Here is a 16,136-nt window from a genome sequence, read left to right as displayed (position 1 = left end):
ATAACTGTCTCTTCTCCCTAAGAACTAGACTGGCTTCATTCTTTTGCAAGGGGGCCTCCCTGCCACCTTTTGGGTTAACCTTGCAAAATATTTTCAAGGTATTGACGTGGAATGTCGTTCTGGAACAAATTAGCCCTAGGTTTTAATCAGTATAGAATTGAGCCACCCGAGATACTTTAAGTGGTGTATGAGGACAGTGAGGTTATTATGAGGTCGATGGACAGACCTTGAACTAGGTTAGAAAGGACTGAGGAAGAAACTTTAAAGAGGATGGCTTTACGGGTAGCTCTCTACTGCAGGACAGCTTGAGGCTTTACATCAGAAGCTTGAGCAAAGCTCACAGGTTATGGGTGAAACTAACTAAAAGCAATTGATCCCTGAGGTGTCTACTGAGGCATTTTTAGGGCCTTTTAAGGCTGTTGAAGTAGAATGGAGTTTGCTTTGCTGTAAGAGCCAACTTTGTTCTTGTGTAATACACTTTGGAGCTGGGGTTCTTAGTCTGGTGACCTTTTATCTCTTTATAAGATAAAAATGATTATACAAATGCCATGTATTTAATGGGGAGAGCTTTGGAAAGATTCTTGAAAACCTAAAAATGGTTAAGAATTACTAATTCAAGGAGTTCCCATTGTGGCTCAGTGGGTTGAGAACCTGACACCATGTCCGTGAGAATGCAGGTTCAATCCCTGGCCTTGTTCAGTGGGTTAAGGATCCAGTGTTGCTGCAAGCTGCAGTGTAGGTCACAGAAGCAGCTCGGATCCAGTGTGACTGTGGCATAGGCCAGTAGCTATGTGGATCCAATTCGACCCCTAGCCTGGGAACTTCTGTATGCCAAAGGTGCAGCTCTAAAAAGAGAGAAAGAAAAAAAAAAGAAAAAAAAAGAATTACTAATTTAAGACATGGTTGAAAGGTAGTATGTTTATAGTATGGGTCGGATTAATAGACTTTTAATCTAAACATTGCCTGAACTAGGCTAAATATTGCATTTACATATATTGTGCAATTGTTTGTTTACTAAATTCTTTTAACTGGATAATAGAATTCGATTTGAAAACTGCTGTTGAGATAGCCTAACACTTTTGGTAATCGACAATCAGTAACCTTTTACCAAAGACTTTCTGTACTTATATAAGGCAAAAGTGAAGGGTTGGAATGTTTAGTTGGGTTGAAAGAATGATTTATTTTTAAAAGAATGAAAGGCCACAGTAAAATTAATCTCTAGTAATAAGTTGTTGGGAACTTGCACAGCCATGGAGAGCAAATGTTACTTCAGTTACGTGGTTTTCTAAATTTGTAATCAAACCTTACCATTAGTCAGAGATAAAAGGAGGAATAAGGTTAAACTATGCATCTAAATATTTGCAAATATAAATTATCTTGGCAAAATGAGTCCAGAAGGAAGTCATATACTGATACAGAGGGATTATTTTAATTAAGGAAACGATTTAAGAGAAGAATACAAGATGGTATCTCATAAAATGATAAAAAAAAGTATCAAAGGTACTTCTGCTTGAGAAAATGAAAATAAGTGTTTAATAATCTCAAAACTCATGATACAGTGATACTTTGCTTATCCAAAATTCAGTTATGTGGTAGCATCAGTTGTATGGAAAAGACCAATAGGCAAAACAATGAAAAAACACTGACCGTGCAGAACCCAGGTTAAAACTATGGGCAATGTGCGAACTGCCGTCCTCAGATAACTCTTTGACATCTTTCTCCCGTCTCTCAGAACTACCAATAAATGCTGGGTAATTCAGGGCAAGTTGGATGACTTCCACCAAAGTTTTTTTAGTTAACTATCAGATCTTAACTCAATTAATCCATGGTCTGTTTTCAGAAATGAAATTCTGCAATAATTCCAAAGTAGAAAGTGGATTCCCAACCCTTCTCTCTCTTTGGAAGTTATTGTATTTACCAATCATTTAATTTATCAGGGCTTTGCACACCAGTGATCAACACGAAATTAATTCAGTCTTAAGACGAGTCGACCTGGGAGCAGATAAGACCAATGGCAGTTAGACTCAGAGCCATGCTTTCTCAGGTTACGGATGTCTTCTTTCTGTGGCATTATTCATTACCCGGGGGACTCTAGACACATATTGCTGGTTGCTAAAAATTTCAAACGGCTGAGAATTTTTAGGGCTTTTCCATATATGTGTTACATGGCTGCCATGGGTATCTTATTCATTCTTCAGCCCTGACACAGAGAACTCTGAAGAAAAAGAAACAGAAACTTAATAAAAATAGATATTAACTATGCTACGGGGAAGGGTTGAAAGTACTTCTCGAAATGTTCTATATCTGGTTATTATATATTAGCCTCCTTTATAAATGACTGGAAGTTATTTTTTAATCATACATGGTTGGCATTCGTGTAATTTATAATGGGAATTAATTCAAAAGAACATAATAAATACCGTCTAGCATCAAACACGTGTGAGATGATGCAAGAAAATAAAAAATGAATAAAACTGTTATCAAGAGTTCACAATTTAGTGGGAGGACATTCCGCATGCCGATGAATAGGAGTGAATATTCTAGAAGCGTGATGAAGATGTGGAGGTGAGGCCAGCTTCATGGGCAGGCAGCCCTGCTGTTCATGAAGGGGCCCCCAAGCTGAGGAGGCCCAACTGTTGGTTTAATGTTATACTATTGCCATCTTGAAATGTGTAATACATTTTAATATGGTAAAATACACCTAACATTGCCGTCAAAACCTCTTTTAAATGTATTACGAACGTTAAGTTTTGCAGATGTGCACAAATTCAGAAATTTTTAGTCGTTTATTCAATAAAATAAGTCAATGTTGGCTGTGGGAAAAGATGAAGTTTTAAATAACCATTAGATGCAGTAATGTTTAAGTGTATTCACGTTGTTATGCAACCGTCACCATCATCCATCTTCAGAATTCTTTTGATCTTAAAAAGCTGACACTCTGTGCACATTAAACAACAAGGCCTCATTTCTCCCTCCCCCTCCCCTTGGCCCCTGGTAACCACCGTGTTGCTTTCTCTCTCTAGGAAGCTCATATGAGTGGAATCATACAGCGTTTGTCCTTCTGCGACTGATTGATTTCATTTAGCATAACGTCTACAAGCATGTGCTGTAGCACGTGTCAGCATATCCTTCCATTTTAAGGCTGAGTAATATTCCATTGTATGAATGTACCACACCATGTTTATTCACGCACCCATTTATGAATAAAAGGAGGTTGCTTCCTCCTTCTGGTTACCGTGAATAATATTGCTATGAATATGTGTGTGTAGATACCTCTTTGAGACGGTAATAATTAATCATTTCGAGCAAGGGGCCTGCACTGTCATTTGGCATTGGGATGCCCAATTTACATAGCCAGTCGTGCGTGGGGAAACTGGATGAGCGTGAGCTGGAGCTCCAGGAAGGAGGTGGCTTGGCCCAGCATTGGAGCCAGGCAAGGGCTTCGTTCAAAGGGAGTGGTGTGCGCCTGACCCCCAGGCACGGGGGCGGGGGAGCCGGTGTGCTCAAAGACAAACTGGTGAGTCTTCGCTCCAAGATCAGGTTCCAGTCCCAATTCGTAACAAAAATTGGGGATGATACTATTCACCTTTAAAAAAGAAGGAAATTCTGACGTGCTACAGCATGGACGAACCCCGAAGACCTTGTGTGAAGTGAAATAAGCCAGACATAAAAGGACACGTACCGGATGATTCCATTTATATAAGGTACCTGGAGTAACTAAATACATAAAGACACAAAACAGGGTGGTGGTGACCTGAAGAAAGGGGAGTCGTTTAGTGGAGTCAGAGTTTCCCTTTGAGATGATGAAAACGTGCTGGCCGTGGACGAGTGTGATAATTACACAACACAGTGAATGTGTTGAATGCCACTGAGTTGTACGCTGACATATGTTTAAAGTGGTAAATTTTATGCTGTATGTTTTACCACAGTCTTTTTGAAAAGTAAGTTCATGGTGAGAGTTTTCATGTCAATCGTCCATTCGCTGTTGAATACGCTTCCAGAGCCGAAATGGATGAGGGGCCGGGTGAGGGAGTCGATGGATATGAAGGCCATTGTGAATATCTGTCTACTGCTCCTCTGATGCTCACGCCCTTTTCTTTATTCTTTCAGCCATGTTTACTTTATAGTGGGAGAGTATTTTCTATTAATGCAAAAATGCTATTCTTGTATCTGTTGTGAAGCATAGAAAAGATGAATGGCAGTACAAGCCGTTGGAATCAGTACCTGAGCATCTTTGAGTTGTCTCTTTTCCAAAGATGTTATGTATTAAATACATTAATTTTGATAAGGGATCATCTTCACCCTTAGGACCAATTTCTCAAACTATCTAATACTCATGTCTAGAACCTAAAATAATCAATAATTAGGGATTTTCCTCCCAAATTGCAGGTGGCTATGTTTCATGACCCTGTGAAAACTCATTCCTTTATTATTTCCAAAAAAATTGCCAGCCGTTAAGTTTGTTCCATCATCCAGTTTCCATGTCTGACCATCATGGTGTGGTTTACTCATTTCGTAGAGTTTATATTTGAGGACCCATTATGTGCCAGGCACTGTTTTAGTCACTAAAGATGTATCAGTGTACAACACAGAGGAGAATCCCTGCTTCTGGGAGCTTTCATTCAGAGGAGCAATGGACCAAACAGAGTGGAGGAAGGTGAAGATGCTCTGGAGGGAAAAAAATGAAAGCAGGGGTGGGGATCTGATTGTGACTTTTTGCCAAGATGCTGTGAACATGTGATTTAACAGCGGTCCCTCTGCCCATCAGTATTTCAGTCTGGAACCTTGCCGCCGTTTATCTTCGTACTGTCCCCTTCCCCGCTTCCCGCCTCTGAAGTCAGGTGCTTGAACTAAGATGACCCCACAGTGACCATCTCCCTCACTCCACGGAACGTTATTTTAAGGTTTCCTTTAATCATTCTCATATCCAGCCCCTCATCTTACACATACTCTGTATACAGTAGGTCTTGTAAGTACATGTCTATTATATTTTCAAAATTAGAGAAGGAACCAACTCTCTGTATTTCTAATACTGTTATTTTTCAGAGTCGTTCAAGTTCTAGGTTTACAGTTAGGCTTTCTTTTTTAAAGAAATCATCTTACAAGGCTTCTCAGTTTTTTCACTGCCATATAAATTCAGCACAACCAGCCATAGAATGATGTGACCTAATACGTATCTATCACCACGTTTCCTTCTCTGTCTTTTTAATATCAAAGTCTCAAAGTTGAGATTGGTCAGATCCTAAGAAAATTATCTGCTTGTCACAGACAACTGAATGAAAAGATGAAGTAGATATGTCACAATAACACCATCTTGAATTTATATAGTACCCCTGATGTGTTAAGGTATTGGCAGCATTTCTTACCAATATTTAATAGCAGCGAGGATAAGCAGGTTGCTCTGAGTCAGACAAGTGAAGTGAAACAAGCATCACAGGGTAGGAAAAGCATGAGCTTTAGAATTACATGTTTTAGAGAGAGAACCAGATTTGAATGTAGAGTTGGTGACCTTTGTGTAGCCTCTGACACCATTTAAATCTGAGCTTAAGTTTCCTCATCTATAAAATGAGGATAAAATGAGATTGTACATGTATGTGTAATAGAGTCTGCTCCAAGCTTTGCTGTGAAGTAGATACTCAGTAACTGTTGATATCCTTTGTCTTTCTTTTTATAAATAATCACTTCCTCGATGTACCTGCCCTGCTAGTCTGGGAGCTTGCTGATGCAAAGAACTTCACCTTACTTATCTGTGGCCCTAGCATAGTGCCTGGGCTGGTTATTCTTCAGTAAAATTGAATTTTTTTAAAAAAAGTTAATATTAAGCTTGATTTGGAAAAAAATGTTATTGAAATGGATTTACAATATTGTGTTCATTTCAGGTGTACAACCAAGTGTTTCAGCTTATGTAATATATTCTTTTTAAGATTCTTTTCTATTATGGGTTATTATAAGATATTGAATATAGTTCCTTGTGCTAAATAGTAAATCCTTATTGTTTATCTATTTCATATATAGTACTCTTAATTGATTGCTTTCCCTCTTCTTCCCTTTTGGTAACCATATGATTGTTTTCCATATGATTGTTTTCTATAAGTCTGTTTCTGTTTTGTTTATTCATTTGTATTATTTTTTAGATTCCACATATAAATTATATCATTTAATATTTGTCTTTCTCTGTCTAACTTTACTTAATATGAGACTCTCTAGGTATACCCATGTTGCTGCAAATGGCAGTATTTCATTCTTTCTTATGGCTGAGTAATATTCCATTGTGTATATGTATCACATTTTCTTTCTCCATTCATCTGTTGATAGACACTGAGGTTGCTTCCATGTGTTGGCTATTGTAAATAGTGCTGCAGTGAACATTGGAATGCATGTATCTTTCAAATTACAGTTTTGTCTTGATGTGTGCCCAGCAGTTGGGTTGCCGAATCACATAGTAACTATTTTTCGATTTTTAAGGAAACTCCATGCTGTTTTCCATAGTGAGTACACCAATTTACATTCCTACCTACACTGTAGGAAGGTTCCTTTTTCTCCACACCCTCTCCACCATTTATTATTTGTAGACTTTTTGATGATGGCCTTTCTGACCAGGGCGAGGTAGTGTTCCATTGTAATTTTGATTTGCATTTCTCTTATTATTAGTGATGTTGCACATCTTTTTGTGTGTCTGTTGGCCATCTGTCTGTCTTCTTTGGAGAAATGTGTATTTAGGTCTTCTGCCCATTTTTTGATTGGGTTGTTTATGTTTATGATATTGAGTTGTATGAGCTGTTTGTATGTTTTGGACACTAAGCCTTGTCAGTCACATCACTTGCAAATATTTTCCCCCTTTCCATAGCTTCTCTTTGTTTTGTTTATGGTTTCCTTTGCTGTACAAGAGCTTATACATTGCACAAATATTTTTAACAAAAGCATTTCTTATTTGGGGTTCAGCAGCATTCTTGCCAGCAGGGGTTCGTACTGCCTTCTCTTACTCGCTCTTTCTCTCTCTGTGAGATTTCTCCTTGAATCTTCCTGATTTGGAAGAGCCATCCAGCACAGAAGTGAGTGGGAAAGCCTGGAGGGACAGGTTTTTCCATGACTTGGATGTCTCTGGGGCCCACCACCACTTGCAAATATCACAAACCCTGTCAGCTACACTGGACTTCTTGCCCAGAATATAAGTGGTTCTCGCTGTTCCCCTTGCCCTGCCTGACAAGTGGCCCATTTGGCAGGGGCGGGCTGGATGGAGAGGATTTTCAAATGGGCCATAGAAACAGAGGTAGGAGGCCCTAAAGTCCTGAGGTTGGGGCGATCTCCAGTTGGCCCACCCCTCCCCAAGTGCTTTGTCAGTACTCACTTTGCTCACGTCACCAGAAACAATGAGCTGGGGAGAGGGGAGGTGTTTTTTCCAAATTTAATATCCTGTGGGCTCTTGACAGATGGCATATATAGTCAAATGCTACCAACTACATTCTTCATCTCAGGAAGCTATCTGGTCCATCTCTGCTTCTAGAATGGCTTGCGTTCAGATACTTGAGGAAAATGATACTCTGCTTTCCTTCAAAGACGTTGAAAAGGTGGTATTTCTCTGTTTCCTGGAGTCTTCCATTCCCATATTCTTTAATCATGTCTAACTCATGAAGTAGCTACATCTCCAATTGATGAAGCTGACCTCATTTATGATGACATGTCATGTCCAAGCATTATGACTCCAAACTCTGACTTTTCCATGGTCAGCAGAATAGAGTGTCACACAGTTTGAGTGTGTGTGTATCTGTATGTATGTGGATAACACACACAAATGTGTAATCACGTTGTACTATGAAGGAAATGGTCAGAGGTTGTCTAGAGGTCCCTGTGTTGAGAGTCGGCTGAGGGTTGAAATAGAAGATGAAACTTAGTGGTTTCATTTTGTTTTGTAGAAGTTAAGCTAAAATTGGCCATGTGGGGGTTAAGATGGGCTGGGAAGAACAAAGGCCACGCTTCAAGCTTGGGCACTTTAGCACAGATGTCTCTGCTGATGAAGCGTGTGGTCTTTTAAGGAAGAGTCCTTAAGGGAGAGCATTGTTCAGCAATCAGAGACCAACAGGCTCAGTTCTACATGTCCATCCCCCGCCCCCCACCCCCCCAATGCTAATTCTGTTCCCCAGTTCTCTGATGCCCTCACTTCTGAGTTTGGTGAAGTATTTTCTTGTTCTCTAAATAGGGCAATATTTTTTCCCCTTGTAGAGAAACTACAGTTACAATCTAATACTTCTAAAGGATTTAAACAAGGTTTAGTTTCCCTGGAAACCAGCCTCTTTCCTGATTATTATACACATTTTTTTGAGATCGGTAGCACCTGAATCTCCTGACAGCAAAGGCCACTTTAAAACTCAAAATATGTGTGATATTTTTAATGTGCATCCTAGTTGTTTTTAAAAACTCAAACAATGTACAGCGCTGTGAATGTTTGGTCTTAACTCCCACTGTAAGAGAAGTGTGTGTGTGTGTGTGTGTGTGTGTGTGTGTGTGTGTCGGGGAGGGGGTGATGGATAACAAAATCTGGGATTTATTAAAAGCTAAGATTTTTAATAAGTTCTGGAGTCGTTGGAGGTGAGGTGGTTATCACTCAGTGCTAGCGTTCCTGGCCTGGGATTATTGGGAGCGTTATGGTTGAGTAGCTAATCTTTTGTGGCCAGTGCTGCTTGCCTGTGTTGATAAGTATGATTAACAACTTTAAAAGCCAAATACATTAGCAAATGCCTTATAGCTGCCAGGAATGCTCATGGCCACCCACGCATCACAGCAAAATGAGAAAACAGTTCAGGATCCTAGTGTGCCTGAGCCTTTTAGATAAGTATGCCTCCAAGTTTGGTTTTGAAGTTGGGTTCAATCAAATCAGGTAGAGCACTTTTTGGAAAGCAGTCAGATAGGAGCAAAAAAAGTGAAGAACATGCTTTTGGTTTGCAAAGTTGTAAAAGGATGATGTTCGTGCTGGTTTCAGATCTACTTTAGGTCTGCTTTTATTCTGAAATTTCAAAGCGAACTTTCAAAGAGAGCCACGACTTTTATTTTATTTTTTTTAGAAATTTCATTGCATTAAAATGCATATGCATCAAAAATTGCATAATCCAATTTTTGATGGTAACCCTGAATAAAAGTCAAAACTCTCACTCAATACAAGTTGAGCGAGGCCATGACAGGCAAGGTAATCTTCAAAACAGTGGAAGAAAGCCAGTTTAGAAAGTGATCAGCCTGACCTGTCCTGTGACCAGGGGCTTTGTTCCTCCAAACTGCAGCTTCCTTGTTGTTGACCATTAGCATCATAATTAAAGCGGCCTCGGTGTTACACCCAGGAATTCTGGATTTCTCCGCCCAGAATTAAAAGATAACGCCATTGAAAATAGGAACCGGAATAAAAAGGTCAAGGGTTAGTAAACAGTCGGAGTGAAAGGAAACCACCAGCATGGGATTAAAGCAGACAAAGCTGAAGCGAACTGGCGCCAGTTTTCAAGAGGCAAATCCGTTCTTGCAGTATTGTCCTGTGCCCTCTGTGTGAAGTTGGCCTCGCCCCAGCAGGTAGTTTATCCTTTCTGCCCTGCTCTGGTCTCAGCTGCGGAATGCCACTTCACAGGCCTTCCGTACCAGGAAAGTGCCAAAGAAGGTTCTATGCCTTGGCATCAGAAACCACAAGCCAGCCCTCCAGGGCCTCCGATTTGTAGGAAAGATGTTGATATGATGAAGATTCCTTTTTTTTTTTTTTTAATTGCCTCTATCCTCCCGAGCCTATGGTTGTGAACACAGGGTTTCTTGTCCCACGTGATTTCATCTTCTCCATCTTCAGTGCGACTTGACAATGCACGATGAACTTTTGCTGCCAAGATTTTTTCCCCCTATTTCTCTCTCTTTTTTCTAGGCAAAATAAGCCAGAAGTTTATAACTTTTGGAACTTTACAAATATTGAAGTAGAAATCCTACGTGTAGAATCCTATATGTATCACAAAGATAAGGCAGTGCTGACATTTTAAAACTGTACCTGATGTGGAATTAAGTTCTTATCGAGTAGATTCCATGTCCAGCTGTCATTGCTCCTGCAGTTCATTCAGAGCTTCCTGCTGCAGATGTGTGGGCCAACTTTCCTTATGTAATCTTTTCAGATAAAGTTTCAAAAAAAAAAAAAAAATCAGGGTCAGTAATCCAAGTAGCCCTGAGCCAAGGACCTTGATTTGCTTAAAAATGAGAGTATATCAGAAAAGGGGGTCGGTTGCTTCTGTCTGAAAAACATAATCATTTCACAGAATTTTCCATTTTAAATAATATTAGTGACAAATAGGAAATTTATAATTTTATAATGAAAAGTGACACTTTTCCCCAGAAAAAGGAAAGGGATTAAATACCATAGAAATTATATGACAGATTTCTTTTTCTTTCTTTTTTTTTTTTTTTTAAACCTGTTTAGGAATGTTAAATGCTACAAAGGGGATTTGGGGGGAGAGTGTGTTTTTAAAGCACAATATAAACTTGGTTTTGTTTGGTTTTCAACATTACCTGGAATGTTTGCTACTGAGATTGTGTTGGAGGCACACAGAGTATTCTGAGAACCTGAAAACCACAAGTCGCAACTTGAAAATGTGTTCTGTGACCCCAGAGACTGTGGGAAGTCACTGAGCCCTCATTCTGCACACTGGGGCACCTGGCCTACCTGTTTGCAGGATCCCTGCAAAGTAGCACACGTTGCTGCTTGCTCTCTGGGGCACGTGCTCCCAAGCAGCTCAGTATCCAGAGCCAAAACTTTGGCATTTCCATTCCTGTAAGTGAGAGAAACTCTACCATAGAAGGTGGTATTTATTTTCTGCTTAAAATGGGGTAGAAAAAAAGGCAGGCATACTCCAGACACCTGTGTGCATGCTCGAGGAACCGTCTGTCACCTGTAGCAAGTAATACCATTGAATTCTACTCAATTAATTTTTTTTATTTATGAGTTGGTGTTGTCGCTCATCCATCCATCCTTTCATACTGCCCAGGATGTAAAACTATTGGAAAGGAACAGGAGGGACAGCTCTGGCAAGTGACCCACCCAGAAGGACACAGGCAGGTTTCTGACTCCATTCTGGAGCCATGCTACTTCCTTGGCTTGGTCTCCCTGGAAGCAGTCCCCTGGGTTCCATTAGGTTAAGCTAGTAGCTTTCTTATTTATTCATTTGAAGGTCTCCAAGACTGTTATGTGAACAAAGTTAAGTCTTTGAATAATACATGTAATATAGTTCTATTTATGTAAAAATAATTGTCTAATGGATGTGTAACATGGGTATATATGTACATGTATGTAGAAACGTGTATATTTTACACACACAATATTGTATGAATATATATACATGAAAGTTACACACAACTGTGTGTGTATGTAACGTGTGAGTGTGTGTGTGTATATATGTGTATATATATATAAAAAGTTTGAAAGACACTAAATTGTTAATAGTGATGACCTCTAGGGAGAGAAATAGAACTAGGAGTTGGAGATTAAAAAAGAGACTTTTGTTTAATTTTTACAATGAGCATTATTTGGTATAATTAAAATATTTAAAAGTTATTTTCATTAGTTATTAAAATGCGTTAGCTAGTCTTTGATTTCACTTTGTGATGATAACAAAACATTTATTAAAAGTGAATGAACCTGGAGATTCCATCGTGGTGCAGCGGAAACGAATCCGACGAGGAACCGTGGGGTTGCCGGTTCAATCCCTGGCCTCGCTCAGTAGGTTGAGGATCCAGCATTGCCATGAGCTGTGGTGCAGGTCGCAGATGCAGCTCAGATCTGGTGTTGCTGTGGCTCTGGCGTAGGCTGGCAACTGTAGCTCCGATTAGACCCCTAGCCTGGGAACCTCCATGTGCCGCAGGTATGGCCCTTTAAAAAAAAAAAAAGTGAATGAACCTGTACCACAGGGTGAGAAGTAGATTTTCATATTTATAATTATATACATAGCCCAAAGCAAATAATGTGTAGTACATTTGGGGCATGTTTTTTTTTTTTTCCCTAATTTCTTTTTGCCAAGAAATTGGTGAATTACATAGAGTTCAAGATCTAAACCAGATATGGCCAAAAGACCGATCTTTGTCCTGGGCTCTTTGATCAAGCAAACTTAGGGACTTTTGCTGATCTTCTTAAACGCCCTGTGGGTTCCATGCCCCATGCTGTCTTTATTCAGGAACAGAAAATGGTCAGTTTGCTCTTGCATAGCTCTTCGGTTCTTTTTGCCAGATACTGTTAGCCAAAGAAGAATTTTGAGGCAAAAGAGCAGCAACTACTTTTCCCCAAACCTCACAACCAAGTCATATTGATAACTCAACATAGGACCAAATCCTGTCAGATATATAGACATTTAGCAACAAGCAAACACCCCCTACACACACACACACACACACACACACACACACACACACAGATTCATGTAACCTATATACAAGCTTTGAGAAGTCCCAGCTCTTCGCTTTCCGTATAGGTACTTCAGCCTTACATGAAAGATTGAAAAGAGGCTTGAAGCAAACACCCAGATTCCAAAAACAGATTTCCTTACCCTTATAGCCTATATCAGGCAAGCAGAATCTTCTAGAAGTCACAGCTGTCAAAGTGAACTAAAATTATCAAATTGGTTGCGCACAACTCTTGGGTTCTCTTTGGTAAATAAGGGTAGCCCAGGAAGCAAGTTTTGAGTTGAAAGAGGAATAACTACTTCTCTCTCCAAAACCTTGTAACCAAATCATACTGATTATATGACTGGGACCATTTAAAGATCTAGGCAAGGACATTATCACAGAGGTACAGACAAAGGTCTTAACTGGATCTGCACACTGAAATATGTTGCGCCCAAATGTATTTCTTGAACACCCTAATTCCACCCAGCATGCTAGTCAGCTTAACAATTTTTTGCCAGTTGAAACCCATTTTTGACCCTCAGAATACTACCTGGAGGTTGTTGATGGAGAGATGGCACCAGTGTGTGGCTTGTGACATATAGGCTGTCTCAGCCTTTGAATGCTCCATCAGATGTTAGCAGTGTTAATCTAAAAACACACATGTACCTCAACCATATACGCCCTTGTTTTAAAATAAATTACAGATGAGTACTGTGATAAGCTATTCTTGCGGAGAATTCTGGTTCTTGAATTGTAATTAATCAGACTTAACCCTTTAGGTGTAGTTGTAATCACCTATATTTTAAGACTCACTGTGCAATGATAGAGAATACATATTAAATGTTTAAGCTGTGCTCTGTCCCAGCATTTTACATGCATCAACCCACTTAATCTTCACAGCACTCCTAAGAGGTCTACTATTGTTGTCCACTCAATAAGGAGAGATCTCAAATAACCTGTCCACATTCACACAGCGTGTACCTTGCAGAGTCAACATTGGAACCCAGGCACTGAGACATGAAGTACAGTTTTTTTTTACTGCTTGAAAGAGGGAATATGTGCTAACCCATGAAGCCACATTGCCCTCACTGGCTGCAAAATCCTTCCCTTAATTTGCTTTGCACAGATTCTGTGCATGAGACAGATTGTCTGTCAGTTTGGAAAGACTCTTCCCTTAATGCGCTGTGTTCCTCTCTAGTGTTCCCATTTTCGCAGTGTTTTTCCTCTCTGCAGAGCTGAAACGTTTAATTGTCAGGCCTGGCTCTGTGCAAAAAAGAAAACAAAATCCCCAAGGAGCCACGTCCATTGCCTTTCGGATCGATGGGGTGCCCTTTCAAACAGTACACAGCTGCCGTAGACCCCCATGGTTTGCTGTTGAACCCTAACCCTTCTGTGAGGCTAGACTCTACTTCTTGTATGTGATCATTAAAGATATTCTACAGTTGAGGAGTTCCCGTCATGGCTCAGCAGAAATGAATCTGACTAGTATCCATGAGGACACAGGTTCAATTCCTGGCCTTGCTCAGTGGGTTAAGGATCTGGCGTTGCCGTGCACCGTAGTGTAGGTCACAGACGCAGCTCGGATTCCATGTTACTGTGACTGTGGTGTAGGTTGGCAGCTACCACTCCAACTCGGTCCCCGGCCTGGGAACCTCCATATGCCTTGAGTGCAGCCCTAAAAGAAAACAAAAGACAAAAAGATACCTTGCAGTTGAAAAGAAGGGGATGATTGAAACATTCGTTCCCCAGTTGAAGGATTACATGCCTGAGGACCGGTGGATCAGTGCTAATGTTTAATGCTGTGCTTGGTGTATAAACTTGCACTGCACTTACACCTAAGCATGGATATTGCTTGTGATGCCCAGAGTCTGAGAAAAATGGGAAGCTTCTGATGTCGTGCCATTTGTCTTGCTATCTCATGTAATCCTTAAAAACATTTCTTGTCCCAAACATGGATGGTGTTCCTTTTCAAGTTCTGATGCTGCCCAGGCACAGGTGTATTGGGCTTTTGACTGTGAACATGAGCAGGGCTGGATCAGACAGGTTTCTGACACCTTCAAGTTGCTGGTTGTGGGCAAAGCTGACACATACACTTGGGTAGGTTATACACTGCACAACTCCCGGTTGGCCTGTTTCTGGGGAAGACAAATGCCAATCTGAAAGTAAAATTCAAATCCTGAGGTTCCCACCCAGGGCTTATTCCAATCCCCAGTATTTTCTTTCCTTGGCCATAAATTCACTCCTTGCCTACAACTTCTGCACATTCTCCTAACCACTGGCAACCGGGTCCTCTCACCAGCACTCTACACCAGCTCTCCTGGACTGAATGTCTATTTTAAATGTCTGCTGAGTGTACTTCATTATGTGAATGTACCTTAACTTATTTGTAGGTCCTCTGTTTGTGGGCATTTAGGTAGTTGACAATCTTTGGTGATTACAAATATTGCTGAAATTAAAACTTGCACGGGTGTATAGCTGTCTGCAAATAGCTCCAGGTAAAATTCCTCAAGATAGGAATCTCTCTAACTCATGTCCGTTGACGCTGCAAGGTATGCAGCTGCCTCTGGCATCTCTCCTTTTTTCACCCTCATCCTTCAAGTTCAAGTTGTTATGACCTCTTGCTTCAAGTGTTACAGTAGCCTCCTAAGAGGGTCAGTCTGCCTACTCGCTCCTTTATAATCCGTCTTAAACATGATTTCTAGAACTCACTACTCAGATGATGTTACATTTATTCTCAGAAACCTCCAAAGGGTCATGATTGCTGCTTGCACTTAAGTATTAACTCCCACGCCCCCTCCCAGCATTCAAAACCGCACCACCGAACCGCCCCTCCTCGTCTTGGAAGTCTCATACCCTGTCATTCTCCCACATGTTCCTGGTGCTTCAGCAGAACCAGATGGTTCACCCTTTCTGGAGTTTGCCTTGCTCCTGTCTCTGTGCCTTAGAGCTCAGTCTTTACAGTAGGAGTGTCCTTCTCTTTCAAGGGTGCTCCCTCATCTCTGCCCGGGCACATCTTTTCCCAGACTTTCATGCTACCACCCTAGCCCAGTTTTCTGGACTCTCCCGCCCCCATTCCCAAAACTGGATGTGACCCTTCTCCCCTGAGCCCCAGCCGCACTCTTCCTCTCCCCCACTGTTCTGTACAATATCCTGTTTCAGATTGTAATCCTTCAGCCACAGTAAACCTGCTGCTAGCAGCCTGTATCTGAGGTTCCTAGTAGAATCCTTGCGCATTATAAGAGTAAAAAAAGTATTCATTGGATTAGATCTTCACAGTTGGTAAATTCTCTTACCCCAAACTGGTGTAATCCTTCAGTTTGTGGGAAAGAGCTCATACACCTGAAGCCGCTTGGAAAGGAGATTCACTTGCCTGTGTACTCGGTCGGGAGCACAGGAGCGCCCTGGCAGCGAGGGGACAGCAGGCTACGGGCAGGAGCCCATGTCATCTGCCTTTCCTCGCCCCTGCTCGGCGCATAGCTAGCTGCCCTTGACACAGGCCACGTGGCGCAGGGAATTTGGGTTTGGAAAGCTCACTTCTTGCCGCCACAGCACACAGGACTTGCATCCCCTATTAGGAAGAATGTACCTAACAATCCCTGTGCTTTCATTACAGGGATGTTTACAAACATCCTGTTTCTTGACTCATTCTGGGGGTCAGCAGATGACCTTCTCGTGGGAGGAAGTGAGAAAGGGGAGGCGGAAAGGGGCGTGCGTAGACAGCCGGATCAGATCAGAGGTCCAGCAACAAC

General features: G+C 41.1%; 1 protein-coding gene across 23 annotated transcripts in view; it reads left to right on the top strand.

Moving 5' to 3' along the window:
• The window catches only part of STARD13 (StAR related lipid transfer domain containing 13), a 512,485-nt gene that overhangs the window by 394,142 nt on the left and 102,207 nt on the right, over window positions 1-16,136 (top strand). The gene's annotated exons all lie outside the window — the stretch shown is intronic.

This window comes from Sus scrofa, chromosome 11, assembly GCF_054392235.1.
Source record: "Sus scrofa isolate SSC_HxYL_T2T_F1_AM1 chromosome 11, Sscrofa_HxYL_maternal_Yorkshire_Landrace_v2.0, whole genome shotgun sequence".
Lineage (NCBI taxonomy): Eukaryota > Metazoa > Chordata > Mammalia > Artiodactyla > Suidae > Sus > Sus scrofa.
Note: the sequence above shows the minus strand (reverse complement) of the source record. Positions and strands in the feature narration are given on the sequence as shown.